This window comes from Dermacentor variabilis, chromosome 6, assembly GCF_050947875.1.
Source record: "Dermacentor variabilis isolate Ectoservices chromosome 6, ASM5094787v1, whole genome shotgun sequence".
NCBI classification, from domain to species: Eukaryota; Metazoa; Arthropoda; class Arachnida; order Ixodida; family Ixodidae; genus Dermacentor; species Dermacentor variabilis.
In genome coordinates, this window is record NC_134573.1 from 110,078,501 (window position 1) to 110,096,687 (window position 18,187).

Genomic DNA, 18,187 nt, shown 5'->3' on the forward strand with positions numbered 1-18,187 from the left:
ACCTTGCAACAGGCATAAACCCGGCACAGACGCTATAAGCCGCTCAGTTATGTCTTGAGACGCGCGAAAGCGAGACGTTAGCGAGCGGCTCAACAAACACGGCCAAATCTTTTACTTACATAGCGCACACGGGCGTGCATGGTTACGATTACGCGCGTCGTCAGCCGCTCCAGCACGACATCATCGTCAATTTTTTTTGGTTGTTTTTCATTTCTCAGAACATCGTAAAGAAAAATTGCTCGTGCCGATTTCGGAACCAGCGAGCCCGCGGAATACAAAAATGTGAGGGCGCCTGCAACACATCTAGCAACAAGTAGTTAGTTGTCTCTCTTATCTATGTAGGATTACTGTTAAAGCTACATTTACCGTATTATCGCGATACCGAGAAAAAAAGCGCCAGAGATCGTGGTAGTTTTTGACAACTTGTTCGACTAGAATTCCCGAGAAACATTTTTACGCTTCCCGCAGACAAGTAAAAACAGCCGTTCATGGCAATAACAGGTTCACATATAGGTTTAATCGAGTTTCACAAGACGGACATCACTGTAGAACTGCTTTTTGATCCAATTTTCCGTATAACTCCAAGGCTGCTTCAAACTTCCTTTTTTCCTTTTCATATAAGTGAGCACGCGCCTGCCTGAATACACATAAAGGTGAAGTAGACTTACGTGCCTTGCCAACAAAACAGGGGCCGAAATTACGAAGCTTTTCGTTCGTGAAGGCCCTCAGCCACAGGCCGAACGCTTCCACTAAGATTATGTCTAGCATCCCGATTGGCTGAAATTTTGTCTTACGAATAATATTAGCATAAGAGGTTCATGTATTCTAACGCAAGAGGTGTTTCTGAACTTGGGCGTAGTTTAAGAGCTAACAGACGACCACACGTGCGATACGTCAAGGCCTAAGTTACGCGAATCCCCGCAAACAAATTGCGCAATATGCTCGACCGAAGCCTGCGTCGGTAAAGGAACGCATGGCGTGGGCGGATTTTCCGTCTAAAACACCGCCTTGTTCGCGCTTGGAAATGGCGGCCGTGCGCGCGAGGCACATTTGTTCAGTGCAACGCTTCGACGCCGTGTACTTTGCTCATTCGTCTAGAATCAATCAAAACTGCCCGTCACTGGTGATACGAGAGCGAGGATCAGACTGCGTCGTGCAAATTAGGCTGAGAACATAATTACAGGCACGACAGCGCGTTTCGGGCTGAAGAAGCAGACGGCACATGTCGCAAGCGGAGCTAATCTCGGTCCAGCGAGGAGACGATCGGCAAAAAGGTGCTGCGCCAAGTTATCGAACGAGTATCCGCCAACGCGATCGATGCAGCAGACATGGGTATGACGGGGTTACTGAAATGAGAGAGCGGGAAGGGGTCGACGGCGACAGAGCAGGCCGACAGACTTCGGTGCCTGCGCACGGCGAAAGAGCGACGTCGTAATGCAGTCGCAAACGCCACCAAAGTCTGAAACACTAACGGTACAATTATAATGAATTTCGATCCGCCATAAGTAAAACCCGACGCACGTGGCACTTTGTGTACACGGGGGGCGCCCCGTTGAGTTTGTCTATGCGTGAGCTTCGCCTTTGGGTATTGTCTTCGTGCGCGCACAAGCTAGAGCTAGATGATGCGACGCGACCTTTCGTATATTTATGCCTGTACGTCGGCCAACGACGGTCCAACGGATCGATGGTGCAATGCATTATCGCATGCCGCGGACAGGCCGCTATATAGGCAAAAGGTCAGATGGGTTTTATTTTTACACAGCCAGGGGTCTTTAACGAATTCCAATAGCACTGCACTGACGCAAGCGCGAAACCTCCTACACACACGCGCGCGCACTGTCGCCGATCACCGTGAGAGTTTTTCACCCAGCATGACGCAGCACCAATTCAGTTATTAATAAGCTAACGCACTAGACATACGCAAACATGGATTCTTCAAACGTTTAAATTTATGCCTTTGTGCGCGTCGGTAGGCACGAGACCTACATCCGAAGCAGTTCATAAAGACATGCGCTTCCAGCATTGTAAGGTGCCGAAAAAAGTCACAGTATCGCCCGAAAGGAGAAGCATCCACTGCGACAGCAAATTTGAGGACAGCTATACGAAGTAAAGATGGTAATTTTATCGGCCGTATACACTTGTTAACCGACATACTAACTAAATTAACAACCGTGGTGCCACGCGCGCACAAAGAAAAAAAATACATCTTACTCGAGTATCGTAGGAACTCGCTGTCAAAACGCCGCCGTGAGGAAACACGGCAGCAGCAGCGAGTGTTAGCGACATTTGTGGTTTCACTTCAACGCAAGGTGAGTGCCGAGACCACACGGCACGCACAAAGCTACGAGCCACCCGCGCACCTAGAGTCCGCCCCCAACGCAGATCGCTCTCAAGGAACGGCCGCGGGACGGCGCGCAGCCGCCACATGTGCAGTTGCAGCGGAGTAGAACGCCGCCCCCTCTGGCAACGTTAGTTGTCTCGCGCGCGACGGGAGACTGCGCGCTTCCTCCCCACTTTCGTCTCTTTAGCGCGGGCGAGATGAAGCAGCGATTGTCCGCTCCCCTTGCACGCTTTTGCAAGCACATACATCGTAGGGCGCCACTGCAGGCGACGGTTATCGCCCTTGGACTTAATGCGGAACGTCACGGCGACGGCGGCGACACCAACGGCAGAAATGCCCTTTGAGTGTCCATATAATTGTCATCGCAAGAAATAAGTGAGTTTATTTCGAAGGAGACTTGCAAGCGATAGCAAGTGCGCATCTTTCAATGAAAACGCTCTGGGCGACGGCACAATGCCCTCTGGGCGATGCTTAATTGCGCGCGAACACCCCGGGAAAAAAGCTTTACAGAAGCTCCTGTGCGTGCCTTCGTACTCGCGCAGCATAGTCCAGAGAAGGTTCTCGCTCGTCCTGATTCGAGGCGCCCGAGTTCAACATAGTATACATGCATTACAGAAAAATCGCCGCCCATTGCAGTCCGTGAAGATCGTCGAACAGCGAAGCTGTGTCGTTCACGAGCCAACTCTCGTCGACGGTCGCGGTAGGCATCTTCTTCCTCAGGAGTACGCACTACTCGAGATATTCCCATAGCTGTAGCTGGAATGGAATGTGCGGAACCACAAATCCAAAGCTCCGTATATTGAGCGCAAGACCCACCACTGGAGATGCGGGCGCTACAATGATTTTGACTATTGGTTGGATTGGTCTGACGATTGACGTAGCTGCCGGCATTTCTTGCTGGCACAAGAAGTACCGGCAGCCACATGCTCCTTATTGCGTTTCAATCAATCACTGGGCGCTGTTCGCTGGCCACAAACCGACAGCATAGCATTTGTTTCTTTCGCAGCAGGGTGGAATATGGTCGTCGATAAATTCAATGCCGATATGGCTGCATTTACAGTAATACATGCTTGCAGTAATTTACATGCTCATGATTAGCGATATACACCGCAGTATAACTTTCTACGGCACGTTTCTAAGGCAATACCGCATTCAGTTGAGGCGCGTTTGTCTCGCGTTGAACCATCGAACTACTGGCTGAGTGGTAGCGTCTCCGTCTCACACTTCGGAGACCTTGGTTCGATTCCCACCCAGCCCATCTTGCACGTTGTTTTTATTTATGAATTGCATTACGGGATTTTTCGCTCACGGCCAACGACGCCGACGACACCGGCTTTTCTGCGACACGAGCTCCTTAACGCTGTCGCGTTAGAACAGCGCCATGCCCGACGCGAAGGCGTCTCACGACACTAGCGCAATGAGGAAAGCCGGTAACGACATTACCGGCGTCGTTTCTCAACAGGTGCACGAGGGCGACACCGATGGAAAAACTACGGCGTTTTTCTGGGCCCAGTGAAAGGATCAGAAAAATGTGGCCACAAAGTTTGCACTGCCCGTTCCCCCCCAGCACGTGCGTAACGGTGCGGTATGCCCACTCCTACTAGTGTTTGCGCACATAACGCTCACGCCAGCAGTGGGAGCCACAACGCTGCTGTGGATCCGGCAGAGCAAATTGAGCGCAGCGTAAAAGTGCGGCGTTTTTGTCTTCGTCGCTTTTGCAGCGAAACGCACTGCGCGCCTCTCGTGATGGTCTAATCTATGAACGTGAGGTCCGCGCGTCGATACCGTGCCAGCACAACGGCAAATGCTATCGCAATACAAAGTCAGTACGAACTGCATAACCAACGAATAGAAATGGCAATCAAACCAATAAAACAGCATGAAAAAAAGCGACATAGAACAGGCAGGCAAACAATACATGGCCGAGTACAAAGAAAGCCTCAAACGAAACTTGAATAATTCCACTGAAGTGACCCCCTGCGTACGGCGTCGAGCAGCCTCTCCCATCTGAAGGGCGAAAAAGAAAATAAATAAAACGACAGAAAACGTGTTTACGCGGGAGTAAACCGATTGTACTGGAAAGATTGGCGACGTCCGTAGCCTTAATCCTCTTATCTGCCCACCCCCGTTTCGGATCTGTTTTTCTCCAAGGAACCATGTCACAACTTGGTAGCACGGCACCAGTATGCCCACCCGTTCCGTTAGTCGCATTAGGCTGAAGCGCGCAGTGTCAGAGCACGGTGTTGTTTCCAATATTTCGTATTGGGTGCATCGGTCGAAGCGGATCCAAGAGTTCACAGCGTCTCAGACTGTGCGACAACGTAAAGTAAAAAATTATTGTAATAAGAGCAACAAAAAATTCACGTAGAAACTCTTCTGGGAGTTGTCTAAGTATGCGTAAGCATTGTACCACTTGCTCATCTCCAAGCAGCCCGGTGTCATTATCAGGGTTATGAAACTTGATACGACCGGTATAGACAACAGCCCTGCGGCAACACCAACTGCTGTGGACGGCCGCGCAAGATGAATTGTTGAGGCAAGCAAACTAGTGCACGCGGTGGCGCCCGATGCGCTGATGACTCTCCCATCATTATAAGCTGGTATAGGTCTTTAGCACCTTATCCATCCGTGTCGAACCATTGTGCGCCGCACGGACCACATCTTGAACGCGATCTGCGATGCAGACAGAAACTGCCGACGGTTGATAGCTTCGCGCGCTGTGTTCTCGCCGCTTCGTTCGTGTGGAAGCGACAGACAGCACGAAGGTAAAGCCGCTCGCTGCTGCGTGCTCAATATTTATTGTATGCGTGATTCCAAAGAACGTATGCACTTTTCGCTTCACTTTGCTGAGTGCTTGAAGCCTGACTCACCTGCGCCGCGGGTGGGCCGTTATTGCACAATCTCCAGGACTGCGGCCCACTTTTTGTCTTACGTGACGGACGGTTCTCTCGTCAAGTAAGCGTAGAAATGCTTACGCATTTAGGAGATATGGGAATAAGAACTAAGCAGTTTATTAATGCCCTACCCATCCTGCATTAAACTACTAACATATTCATACAACTGTACATAAACTGTGCACACATGATCAAAACTGTACAGACGCCCTCCGTGGTAGCTTAGTCGCCATGGTGTTGTGGTGCTAAGCACGAGGTAGCGGGATCGAATCGCGGCAGCGGGGCCGCAGTTCGATGGAGGGCGAAATGCGAAAACGCCCGTGTTCCGTCCATTGGGGGCGCACTGAAGGTCCCTAGGCAGTCAAAACTTATCCGGAGTACCCACTACGGCGTGCTTCATAATCAAATCGTGCTTTTGGCACATAAAACCCAAATAGTTCAATTCAATAAAAAGAACGTACAGAGCACTGATTCAGACAAAAAAAAAACTGAAGTTTTTCGAAGCTTAGTTACGAGGTATAAAATTGACAATCAATTCGGTCCAAGCTTCACCACACAAACATCACAATGCTCTCAATTCTCTCCTGTGCACGAAGAAGAAATTAACGAAGAAATTAATTTTTTGAGAACCTGCGGACGGTTAGCTTCTGATATAGAGTTTACTTTCAGTGTCCTTTCATGTGCCTTAACGTATTCAGATTTTCTGTAGCGTTATGTGAACCACTGCTTTGTCTCATCATTATTACTGACTGTATTTATAAAATCCTCCATCTAATGCACTGGTTTAAGCTGTGTTCCGTTTACAAATTCAGCGTGTGTCGAGTGCTTCTAATCATGTAAACTTCCAATACATAAGTTGTTCTTCGCCATTGCGGCCGTAAAAGGAGAAATAAAAAATATTTCATTTCAACTTCGAACGTTATCTTCTAGATACTTCTTTCGCGCTATAGTCGAGTGAACTACGGAATCAGCATAAACTCCAAATTTTAAAAGATCGGCTGTCCCCAACCTCAAACAATAGAAGTACAAGGACAAAAAATAGAAAGGCAGGAAGAAAAAATGCATCGTCAGCTGCATGGCGCCAGCAACCGCCAAAGCGTCAGCATCGCACTGTAGCGAATTAACTGGAATAACGAAGACTGCAAGCACGCTGTTCTTCTCCTCTCTCCGGAGTTGATCAGTGGCTATGGTGTTGGGCTGCTGAGCACGAGGTCACGGGATCGAGTCCCGGCCACGGCGGACGAATTTCGATGGAGGCGAAATGCGACAACACCCGTGTACTTAGATTTAGGTGCACATTAAAGAACCCCAGGTGGTCGAAATTTCCGGAGTCCTCCACTACGGCGTGCCTCATAATCAGAAAGTGGTTTTGGCACGTAAAACCCCATAAATTTTTTCCTCTCTCCGGAGGAAGGTGGCGAGAAGTTCGGTAGTCGACGGCGGGAAAACATACAGCGTGTGCAAAGCGTTACAGCAGATTTTATAACGTGTACTGCGTTTTTGTATGGGTATACCTGCTTGGTTTGTTTATGTGCCCCATACTGTTCCATTCCATATTTATCTGTTTTGATTGTTGTCACGCAATCGTTCCTTTATGTAAGGCCTTCTGAGCATGAAGGCACCCGAATAAAAAAGAAGCAAAACTCACGAGGACTTGGGAGTTACAAAAGCTTGTGCTCGTACATACCTGCAAAAGGACATCGAAAAGCGGTTAAGCAAGGCAGAGAAGGTTGTACAAATATATATAAAATTACTAATAATTAAAAAAGAACAACAAACAGCGCCACCAGAAAGGAACTGAAAAGACCAACTGAAACTGTTGCATTCAAATTTGACTACTCCAACATCTCAGAATGCATTGAACGCACATACAAAGACATCAAGTACGCCGTAGCACAAAAGGCACACAGCTGGCGACAGAAAAGACGGAGACGCGGTGCTACTAACAACTGAACGATTTATTGCACGTTATCGATAGGGCGTAGATTATTGAACGTTCTCGTGACGGCGTAGATCAACACGCTGTCAAATGCGCAACTTCAAAAGGTTAACGTTTTATTGCGCGAGCCTGTGCCCAGCAAAACAAGTGGCACTCAAAGCTAAACGACAGCGGCGAGCACAGTCGGCGACCGTCGAAATCTGATCTGCGGGTCAAGCGCGTTGGCTTTTATACACGACTCGTCCAAGGTCCCAGAGTATAATCGCTGGTGCCTTCCAGAAAGTACTACCCTAGTCGCGTAGCGCATACACATTAGCGTAGCGCATGCAGATTACACAAAGTTTGGTGACAACAGACAGCGGATAGAACCATCGATATGACATCCGAGAAACATCCGATACATGCAGACGCGTCCTGCGCTGAGCCAGAACGTTTAACATGTGTTAGCTGGTGAAAAGCGGTCACTATATATATATATATATATATAATATATACATATATATTGCGAAACAACAAAATCAGAAAGAAAGCACCCAAGCAGAACAACCCAGCAATTCATTCGTCACAGGCTTGTACTGTGATAAAAACGGCGTTTCTTTTTCCGGCAAGGAAACCGAAAGACAACAGACAATTTTCGCTGACAAACAAAGACAAATACGAACACACAGGCAGTGACGCTAACACGCACATCACGACATGAAGGGTCAATATAATAATAATAATAATAATAATAATAATAATAATAATAATAATAATAATAATAATAATAATAATAATAATAATTCACAGCGTCTCTTAGACGACTTGAAGGACAAAGTCCAGGTGCCGATGCATTAAAGACGGACACATGAAGTACGTATGCTTACATTCGCTTAGTCTAATTTGGTTAGACATCCCTCTTAATTTAATAGTGTACTTCGCTTAGTCATCCCTCTTAATTCCAAAGACCATGGGTTCGACTACCACACAAGGTCGTCGGTGCGAGTGCCTTAATTAACTCTGCCTTAATTACCTTCGCCTTCATTAACACGAAAGGCTATGGGCTTGACTGCCACTAAAGGTCTACAGCTCATAGCCCTTTTGTACCTTTCGTGTCGTCGACGTGTTTTCACTCAAGGTCGACTGACTAATAAGACATATAAGGTTTTGGCCTTCATAAATGAAATGTTTATTATAGTGCCCAGGAACAGCTGCGGAGCCTTCGTACTGGTGCAGTTAAAAAGTAATACGCGAGGCGAAACGTACTAAGACAAATGCAGCGCGAAAACAATGTGAGATCGCGAAACAGAAATAAATAGGGAAATGCAATACGAGGAGGCGGACGTAAAAGAGAGTTGATCATACATATGGCATAAAAATAACAATAGCAATACGATGACTGCAAAAAGCAGTTCCACTGCAGTGTACTCCTTTACATCTGGCCTACCAATCCCAGCAGTGGAAAAGAACAAACGCTTACATAAGCAACGTTCGATATTGGACTTCGTTTGAACGCCACTGTGCACTCAATGTTCAGTAACTGTTGCCACTTTGTGCACCTTGAAGCGAACAAAATGATTCGAAGGGGCGGTTCGCGCTATCGGCGACATGGTGAGTTTCGTAACTCTCCGTCGCGACGGATGCACGAAAACTCCAAAGTTGCACACCTCGACAAAGGAGCATACAAAAGGAATTGCGTTGGTTTGAACTTCGGTTTCGACGGACGCATGCGGTGTAAACGATGAATCATTGCGCGTTACACAATGACAAGGATTAAGCTTACTCATAACGAGTAACAGCGACGTCGACAAAGATATAAGGACAAGACTATTTCCTTCTATTTTTTTTTTAAAGCTTGTCTGTCCTTAATGTTATCAAGCCAAAACCATGATCGAAACGCGTTCCATGCTGTTGTCGCTTGATAGAAGCTCTGGCTCGAGCCCCAGCGATTCTGATGCCGGTTAAGTGCAGCACTGTTGTTCCCTGTGAGCGACCACACAGCAGCAAGCGTCTAACTAAACAGAGCGTCTAACTAAATTTTGCAGAGCGTCTAACTAAACTTTGCAACTAAACTTTGCAAAAATTTGCAGAGCGTCTAACTCGAGACTTAACGAAAATCACCAGGGTTGTTGTACGAATACTCGTCTCTCCTTCCTCTCCACCTCCTCGTCATTTTTCGTTGCTGTATTTTTTTTACCCCCTTCCATGTTCGCATGTGCGGAGTAGTACAATAATTTCTCTTCCTTCTTCGCAGTCCTATTTCTTCCGGCCATCACTATACCGATACGAGTAAAATTTACGCTTAAAAATGATAAAAAAGGCACATCACAATGACTTCTTCAAGCATGCGCAGATATAGTTTTGAGGCCTATATTTACCTTGTTCAGGAGTTCTAGCGTATATCGGGAATTATGAATACCAGAACCATCGAGTTTAGAATTCAGACTGTGGAACAGAGACACATTTCACAAATCGGTTAGTCGCATGCCTCTATATAAAGGAGCTAACACGTAGGTATTCTGCACTGTTTTTAAGTACCAAATAAGTTTTCCATAAGACTTTAGGCAGAACAAGATTTCGCGTAAAGCTTTGACTAACCAGTTACGCTTGTGCCCCGCTAGGGTGCTCTATTAAGGGAAACTTGGAAGTTCGCGATATCTATTTTTGGTTCAGATTTTTCTTCAATTCCTTTTATTTTTATTTCCATTTTATTTTTATTTTCTCAAGAACGCCGAAATCGGCACATCAGGAACATAAGAGACTTTGTACACCTGGCTCACAACGAGGAGGCTTATGTGTGTTTCGCGGTGTCCAAGTATTTTGTTCGTTCGTTTCTTTGTTTATTTCTTCCTTTTACTGTATTACTTTTCGTTTAAGATAGATGACATCTCATTTATTGACAGAGATAACAAAAATGAACTAGCAAGCGCAAGCGTACTTTAAGAATGTCTACATCAGTGCGCGCCGACAAAATCGCCGCAGGCGACACTGGTCAGGAATGAACAAAGCTGACAGGCGCATATGCTGATGTCATCAGCGCTCGTCAAGGCGTGTTACCTGTGCGCGTGTGTTGTTATTTTCTCATCTCTTCATGTCACACCTGTATGTTCATTCGTTACACAATCAAATGCAGTGGAAATGTCGGCGACGAACGTTGTCAACATTTCAGATATCATCAGATAAGTAAAATCAATAGTCCTCAAATTGAAAGACATGACTACGGCTACTTCGTTTCAATGATAATTCGGGTACTGCCTTACTGCGCATCGTGGCCTGGCAAGAAACAAAATGGGGGGAAAAGCAGCAACGGAAAGAAATAAAACACAACAACTTTCTTTCAAATGCAACGGTAGATGGGCTTTACCGCCGTGCCTCTTCTATATATATATATATATATATATATATATATATATATATATATATATATATATCCCAGCAAACACTGTTCTTCGCACCAAACGCCGCCTCCAAGCCCAGACCGCATAGGAGCTGCAGCGAGGTATATCATCGGCCCGGTCACGGGTAGTCTTCCTCAGCGTACGATCAAAAGAAAAGCGATCAACCTAAAGAAAAAGCGTTGGATCCACGGAAACCGGTAGGCTACCTCGCAACAAGTACCCAGTCAAGCCACGTACACGAAGGCAAGCCCCATGAAGAACGCTGATGCCTCGCTCAATTACTTGAAGGCAATCCACAGAGAAAAGCTGGAATGATTGCCAGGAAGGATATTGCAAAGGAATGACTGGTAAGTGATGTGGGAAAGGATGCCTCTGGTGAATATTTGGCTTGTTGGTTCACAGCTGAACGCTTAAACGGAACTTCTGAAAAGCCCTCTTTTAGCTGACAAAAGGAAAACTGTCTCCGCAACTAACATTCTCAGTGCCAGATGTTGCCCATTTGCTGTAAGTTGTGCAATGCATCTACAGAATTCGAGCAATTATGCCACCTTACGTAATATTTATTCAACAAAAGATTTGCCATTGCCAAATTTCCCGCACACGCGGATGTCAATTTTGAAAAAAAATATTTTGAAGGGATCTACAAAAGTATTTTTATAGTTTTGTCAAAATACCACTTCGTGATGAATATTTGACAGAAATTTCGACGCACTAATTGAGCAAATACGTTTTTTATATATTCTTTGACCAAAGTATTAAAATGTATAGATATAGAAGATTAAGATTGAAAGACTTCTGAATATTTCTAGATAAGATATTCTACGCGTCACGAGAAATGCCTTTACTAAGCACCTGTACATATTAAGAAATTTCGGTTTTGAGGAATTTCAGAAAATAATAAATATCTCTGACTACAATCCCCCCTTGAATGCCCAGGAACAGAGGCAACCTTAAAGAGGCTGGTCAGAGACATTTCCTTCGTTCTATTAGATGGGCGACACCGACTCCTCTCCCAACCAAGTGCCGACTTTTCCGAGCCTCTAGACACCAAGAAACTCGTATAATATTCGATAGACGTGCAGCATCTTCCGCACTTGAGTATTCCGTCAATAAACTACAGCTCAGTCATGTGTTTGATACCCGTAGGTTGTTTTTTAAGCATGGATGCTTGCCTAATTCATCATGTCGGACAGTTTTCCGAAACGCCGTAAAAAAAAAAAAGAAAAGATGCTGCAGTGATCACGCATTTCTTATCATTTACATGCCCTCTTCACCAGCGGACCACAGCGTGGATGCTATCATATTCACGCATTCACGAAATCCATTCTGTCCACATCTACGGCATATGCGACTATACACGCTCTGGTATACATTACGCGTCGGGAGAGAGAGATGCAAATGAGAGAAAGGCAGGGAGGTTAACCAGACTTAAAACGTCCTGTTTGCTACCCTGCACTAGGGGAAGGGAAAGGGGAAGTAAAGACGGAAAGAAGAGCGTAACAAAAATAAAAGCAAAAAAAAAGATGAAAAGGGACGAAATGGGGTCATTACAGTCTTTCTAAAAGGCCACTGTCACGTAGAAAAGTCAACAGAGCCTTGACCGACTTTTGCTGCGACGACAGTTCACGTCGGCATTCCAAAACTGACTGTTCTGAAAGTGGCCCGTCGTCAAGGTGTGCCAACGCGGTCGCTAGTGACAGCCGGTGCGCGCTGTATCGAGGACAGTGGCAAAGCACGTGTTCGATAGTCTCTTCGCCACCGCAGTGTCGGCAAGCCGCGCTGTCGTCCATACCCACTCGGAAGGCGAAGGATCTTGTGTAGGCGACACCAAGCCACAGTCGGCAAAGTACTGCTGTTTCGAGTCGAGAGAGTCCAGGTGGGAGTCGAAGTCGAAGGGATGGGTCCAGTCGGTGTAGACGTGTATGTTTTAAGCTGGGTGTGTTCCATAAAGTTTTGATGGCTTCATTTGCAAGCACACGAATTTTCGTTGCAGCGTCTGTTCTTGAGAATGGAATGGAGTCTTGCAAGCCATCCTCGTGTGCAGATCGTGCTGCTGCGTCGGCATGTTCATTGCCCATTATGCCACAGTGGCTTGGAATCCACTGCAACGTGATGTCGTGTCCTTGCTCGACGAGGTGGTGAAGCAGCAGTCCGATTTCCATAACTAGTTGTTCGTGGGGTCCTCGGCGTAAGGCAGAAACCAAACAATGAAGAGCAGCCTTGGAGTCAGTGAACACGCTCCATTTCTTGGTTAGTTCTTCAGAAATTACACGAAGTGCATAACGAATAGCAGCAAGCTCCGCGGCAGTCGATGAAGTCTGGTGAGAGAGTCGAATTTTTATGGTGGAAGGTTTTGCCGGAAAGATCACCGATCCTGCAGACCCATTCACCGTGGTTGAAGCGTCAGTATAAAGATGATGATGCTCGTTGTACGTCTCGTACAGCAAGAGCAGTGAAAGCTGCTTGAGTGCTGGAGACGAGAGTTGGGCTTTTGTTCGTAATCCTGGTACCATTAGTCGAACATTTGCTTGAGCCAAGCACCATGGTGGAAACGGAACTTTCGCTGGAGCTGTATAACCTGATGGAAGGTAAGCACGATAAGGCAGGACTGTTTCACAAAAGGAAGCACGTGGTCGATCCTCTGGCAGTGAGGCTAGATGATGGGCAGGGGCTCGAGCAAGGTGTCTTACGTGTGCTCTGAGCGCTTCCATGACTATATGGGTCTTGACTGGGAAATCGTGTGCAATGGCAATTGTTTCAGCCGTTGACGAACACCGCGGCAATCCAAGACACACTCTAAGTGCCTGGGCCTGGACGCTTTCGAGTGTACGGATATTACTTCTGCAGGTGTTGGTCAGCACAGGCAAGCTGTATCGCAAATACCCAAGAAAGAGTGTCCTGTACAGTTGCATCATTGCATGTACTGAAGTACCCCAGACATTTCCTCCAAGAAACTTAAACACATTAGAGATATCCGTCAGGCGCTTCTTTAGGTAGGCCACATGAGGACTCCAGCAGAGGTCACGATCAATTATTACGCCTAAGAATCGGTGCGTCCTGACATAAGGTATGCTTTGACCATCGATAGAGACATCGTATGATCTCATTGGCTTTCGGCTAAACGCGACCAATGCGCATTTTGCTGGCGAGATCTTGAGGCCTTGTTCATTTAGGTACGCTGATGTTCACGTGGCAGCTTTTTGAAGCCTGGCGCGTACTTGCGGCCGTGTCACACCAGATGCCCAGACGCAGATGTCATCGGCATACATTGATATTTTAACTGTGTTCGGAAGTCGTTCCACGAGACCAATGAGTACAAGGTTAAAAAGTGTGGGACTCAAGACACCGCCTTGTGGAACTCCATGGTGCGTATAGTATTGCGAGGTTGGGCCAGCTTCAGTGTTAAGAAAGAGAGAACGCCTATGTAAATAACTGCGAGTCCAACGATATAATGGACCGCATAGGCCCACCGATTCCAATGCTTCAAGTATGGCGTCATGAAGAACGTTGTCGTAGGCTCCCTTTATGTCTAAGAACATTGCGACAGATAACCTCTTACACATCTTTTGGTGTTGAACATAGGTTACCAGATCGATAACGTTGTCGATAGAACATCGGTGACGTCGAAAACCAGCCATGGCGTCCGGGTAGATTTCGTAATGTTCAAGGTACCACTCAAGTCTGGCGAGAATCATTCGCTCCATCACCTTCCCAACGCAACTTGCCAGCGCAATTGGTCGGTATGAGGTAATCTCTAAGGGAGACTTGCCAGGCTTAAGAAGCGGTACCAGGCGGCTGATCTTCCAATCTTGGGGAATTTTGCTCTCCTGCCAGGACTCGTTATAGATATTAAGGAGTGCTCTCCGTGCCCGTTCACCAAGGTGACATAGCATGCGGTAAGATATGCCATCCGGACCAGGCGACGACGACCGATTACATAGGGCGAGCGCCGCGTCAAGCTCTTGCGTCGTGAATAGCAGATCCATGCGTGAATCTCGTGAATCTGGAATACGGTTCAATGTAAACGAATCTGCACGAGTTGGCTGGCCCGCAATCACAGCACAGAAGTCTTCCGCCACATCAATGTCTTGTCGGCGCTGGAATAGTGCTAGGGCCTTAAACGGGAAACGCTGTTCCGGAACAGAACGTAGACCTCGCGCAGTTCTCCATATTTGAGATAGCGGTTTGCGGGCATCTAGCGACGCACAAAATTTCGACCGCCGCTGAACCTCTAGTTTGTCCGTGCGGCGTTGTATCTTCTTTTGAATTCGGCTGGCTGTTCTTAGATCCTGAATTGACTTAGTGCGTCGATATCTTCTTTCGGCACGACGGCGAATCGCACGAAGCCGCTCCAATTCCAGGTCGAATTCAGAATACCTTTGGGAACACGTGAGTGTGCGCGTGGCTGTCTGTGCCGTTTCCTTGATAGCTTGTTGAAGTCCACAAGAGAGGCCTTTGTGACAAGCGTCCTCAATGTGGGATTTAAAGACAGTCCAACCTATTCTTCGTATCGGGGTGGACGTATACGTGTTAGACATTCCCTTGATCTTGAGGTAATTGGGGATGTGGTCACTTCCGTGCGTTTCAATGTCCAAAAACCACTTTACATGTGCGTAATTACATGCGCGTAATTAACACAGTGATCAATCGGGCTAGTTAGTGTTGATGATTCGTTGTTATTGCGTTTTGCACGGTGCACCTACACTAACGGGGACAAGACGGACACTGCCTGAGAACGTAGATGCAAACTAACACGCAAAAGCGCGAAGAAGTGGCGCTTCTTCGCGCATACATAGCATCTTCGCAGAGTCGAGTAAAAGCACAAGAGCAAGTTTGCATCGAGCCAACGAAATATGTCGCCGCCAGCGCAACTGCTCCTAAATGCTCGCACGTCCTTCTCCCTCCGCATCTCCGTACATTTCCTCGGCAGCGTCAATACGGCCTCATCACGTTCCCGCCGCGCTCAATATGCGTGGATTCCACGACGTGGCCCGTTCTGCTCGACGTCTATACATGCTTTGCTGCCGAGACGCGCTCGTCCGAATTAATTGCTTCGTTCGCCATGCTGTGCGTGGCGCCTTCGGATAACGGTTCGCTCGGACGCGAGAGGAGAGAGGAGAGACTATTCATACAACGGCGCCAGCAAGTGGCTCGAACACACGTGGTAAACATCATCTTCCTGTGTATGCGCAGCTCGCGTTGTTCGCCTCGACGTGGCGCTCGCGCACGCAAGCAATGTTTCTTTCGCGCACAAGAGTGGCGTGCACCGTGCATGACACAAACCATGGGGCAGCAGTGTAACGATCGGCCTGCAAGGGTACTGCTCTGCAAAGCTATTTCAGCCCGCTGCACGTGCTTCACTCAACCCGCGGTGGTGGCGCCCTTCAGAGAACAGGCGAGGACGACAGCGCTAACCGACCATCAACTTCCTTCGGAGAACTGCGGACTACGGCAGCGTTAATCCACCATGCGCCTCGTTCGGAGAATCGGCGACAGCACCAGGGCTGGCCAGGTTTGGCGCCCCGTGTATTGTTGGTTGATTTGCCGGGTCTTCATGGTCTCTCTGCAGCAAGAAGAGGCTCCCTAACAAAAGGTTGCTTTGCGGTACGTTTTCCTCGGGCCCCAGGATTCGTGGCAGTCTGCTGACACTCGTGGAGACTACAGAAGAAAGGCAGCTCTGGAATTTAGAGGTGCCAGCTGGGGTCAGGCGCGACCACCTGGCTACGAGGACGCGCTCAACTCGGTTTCTGGGAAATCCAAAGTGAGTACGTGTGTGTGTGAGCCCTCCTCCAAAAAGGAGGGTCAACTTCGATGACGTGGGACACTACGAATTGGCGGTGAACTGTCGTTTGCCTCCCGTAGGGATTTAGGGAGAACGGAGTGTTTATAAGCGGCTGTTTGTCGGCTGCTATATAGTGTGTGCTCTTCAGTGTGCTCGTGAGTGTGCTCGTAAGCTGTGTGCTGTATGTTTGTCTTGCGTGCTGTTGGATCTGGAGGACAATCCCAATTGCTGTCCCCCAGATGTTTGGACTTTGCCGATGGGTGCGGGAGTTGGCCGAGGTTGAGGAGGACTTTGAGATGAAAACTGGAGGTTCATTTACATTATTTACAGTGATAGTACAAACAAATTAACAGTCATAAAGTCATTACGGGCCGCCAGCAACTCGGACGCTGCGGCCCGTGGCAAGAAGCTTGAAAGAGATGAATGAAGGCATGCTCTCTTGCTGCTCCCGGTCTCAGGCTTTTAACCCCTTCGGTGTCTCGAAGTCACGTCCCGTTCAGCCAATCGTCGAGCCCGCTCAGGTGTCGTCATTTTCGGCCAATCGGCGAGCCCGCTCAGGTGGCGTCATTTTCGGCCAATGGTAGGCACCCGTGCGAATTTAAGTCACACCCGGCGCAGAGGGTCGCTCCACTGTCTCCACCAGTCCGAGGGAGTACTTCTCTGCGGTATTGCCTTCCTGGTCTGCAACTGCCGACACAAGGGCGGATGAGGGGGGGTTCTGCCAAGGCTTCACGGTGCATTACAGCCGTCTTGCAAGTGCACAGCGGGGGCAGGCGGTTTGTTCTCCAGCGACATTTCAGAGCCGCAAAGCAGCTTGGCTTGGGACCCACTTTACCTGGAACCGTGCCAGGCTCTCGCTACGCTTTCGGGAAGAGTCAAGCAGTGGGACAATAGCTCCATATGCGGCGCACGAGGTGGGGGACGCCAACTTGTTTGGACGTGCCGCGCCTCGGGAACGTGGAAGGTGTGCTTCTGCGCTCCTTAATTAGGTGTGACGCGATTCGATGTGGTCTGGTGAACTCGAAGCAGGCTCAGGAAAGGTCCCGTATCTAACAGTGCTCCATTTGGGAGCCACGCTAGACTGTCGAATGTACCTCTTGTTTAAAATGTAAATACTGTAAATGAACCTTGTACGCCTAGTTCTTCCCAAGTTCCTCTCTACGACCTTCAACCTTTAAAAATGGTGGCAGCGGCGAGATCATCCGACAACTCTTATAGCAGCAACATATGCATGGAACTAGCACTTCAGAATTTCGGGTGCAGCGAGGTAGCGGTGAGCCTTTGGTCAAATAAACTTGCGGTCGAGTATCCTATCGGTCTGGTAGTACGCCGAAAAAAAAAAGAACATTTACATGCTGTTTGCACGTTTGCATGTTTACATGTGACACGCAAAGTGCGCATTTACGTTTCTAAATGAAGTGTGTTTTGTACTTCACGCAGAGAAATGTATAACGTTGAGTGCAACTTACGGCAAAATCGCTCTGTGAAATTGTTTGTTACCTGCAGGGAAAAGTGTGTTGAATGTCTACGGGCTGCTATATTATTTCACTACAGCCCCTCGCCATTGACATTTCCTCGTTAAATTAAGAACTGGAAGCCATCCAAGGCTTTTGGTTGTAAAAGGCGGAAGCATCTACAACGCCATGATGTAAAGCCCCTGCATGCAGTGCGCGCGAAATCACATACATAATTAAGGAATCCTGAAAGATGAAAACAACGCACTGTCAGACAGATTCCCGGCATTAATTTAATGACGCTGAGTAGATCCGAAAAGATAAATCAAAGAGAAAGTCAAGCGATTTCCTTTTCTTTACACCACGTTTGTGCTGCAAAGAACTAGAAACATTTTCTGTC

At 47.7% G+C, this 18,187-nt stretch overlaps 1 protein-coding gene across 4 annotated transcripts in view; it reads right to left on the minus strand.

Annotated features, from left to right (window-relative positions):
* Positions 1–18,187, minus strand: part of LOC142585013 (cytochrome b5 reductase 4) — a 394,784-nt gene that overhangs the window by 185,599 nt on the left and 190,998 nt on the right. For 3 of the 4 annotated variants that reach the window (XM_075695437.1, XM_075695440.1, XM_075695434.1), the window contains one exon: positions 6,884–6,922. The exons of the other annotated variant lie outside the window; for it this stretch is intronic. The gene's annotated coding sequence lies outside the window, so the exon portion shown is untranslated. The remainder of the gene's footprint in view (positions 1–6,883; positions 6,923–18,187) is intronic. 4 annotated transcript variants of the gene reach the window in all.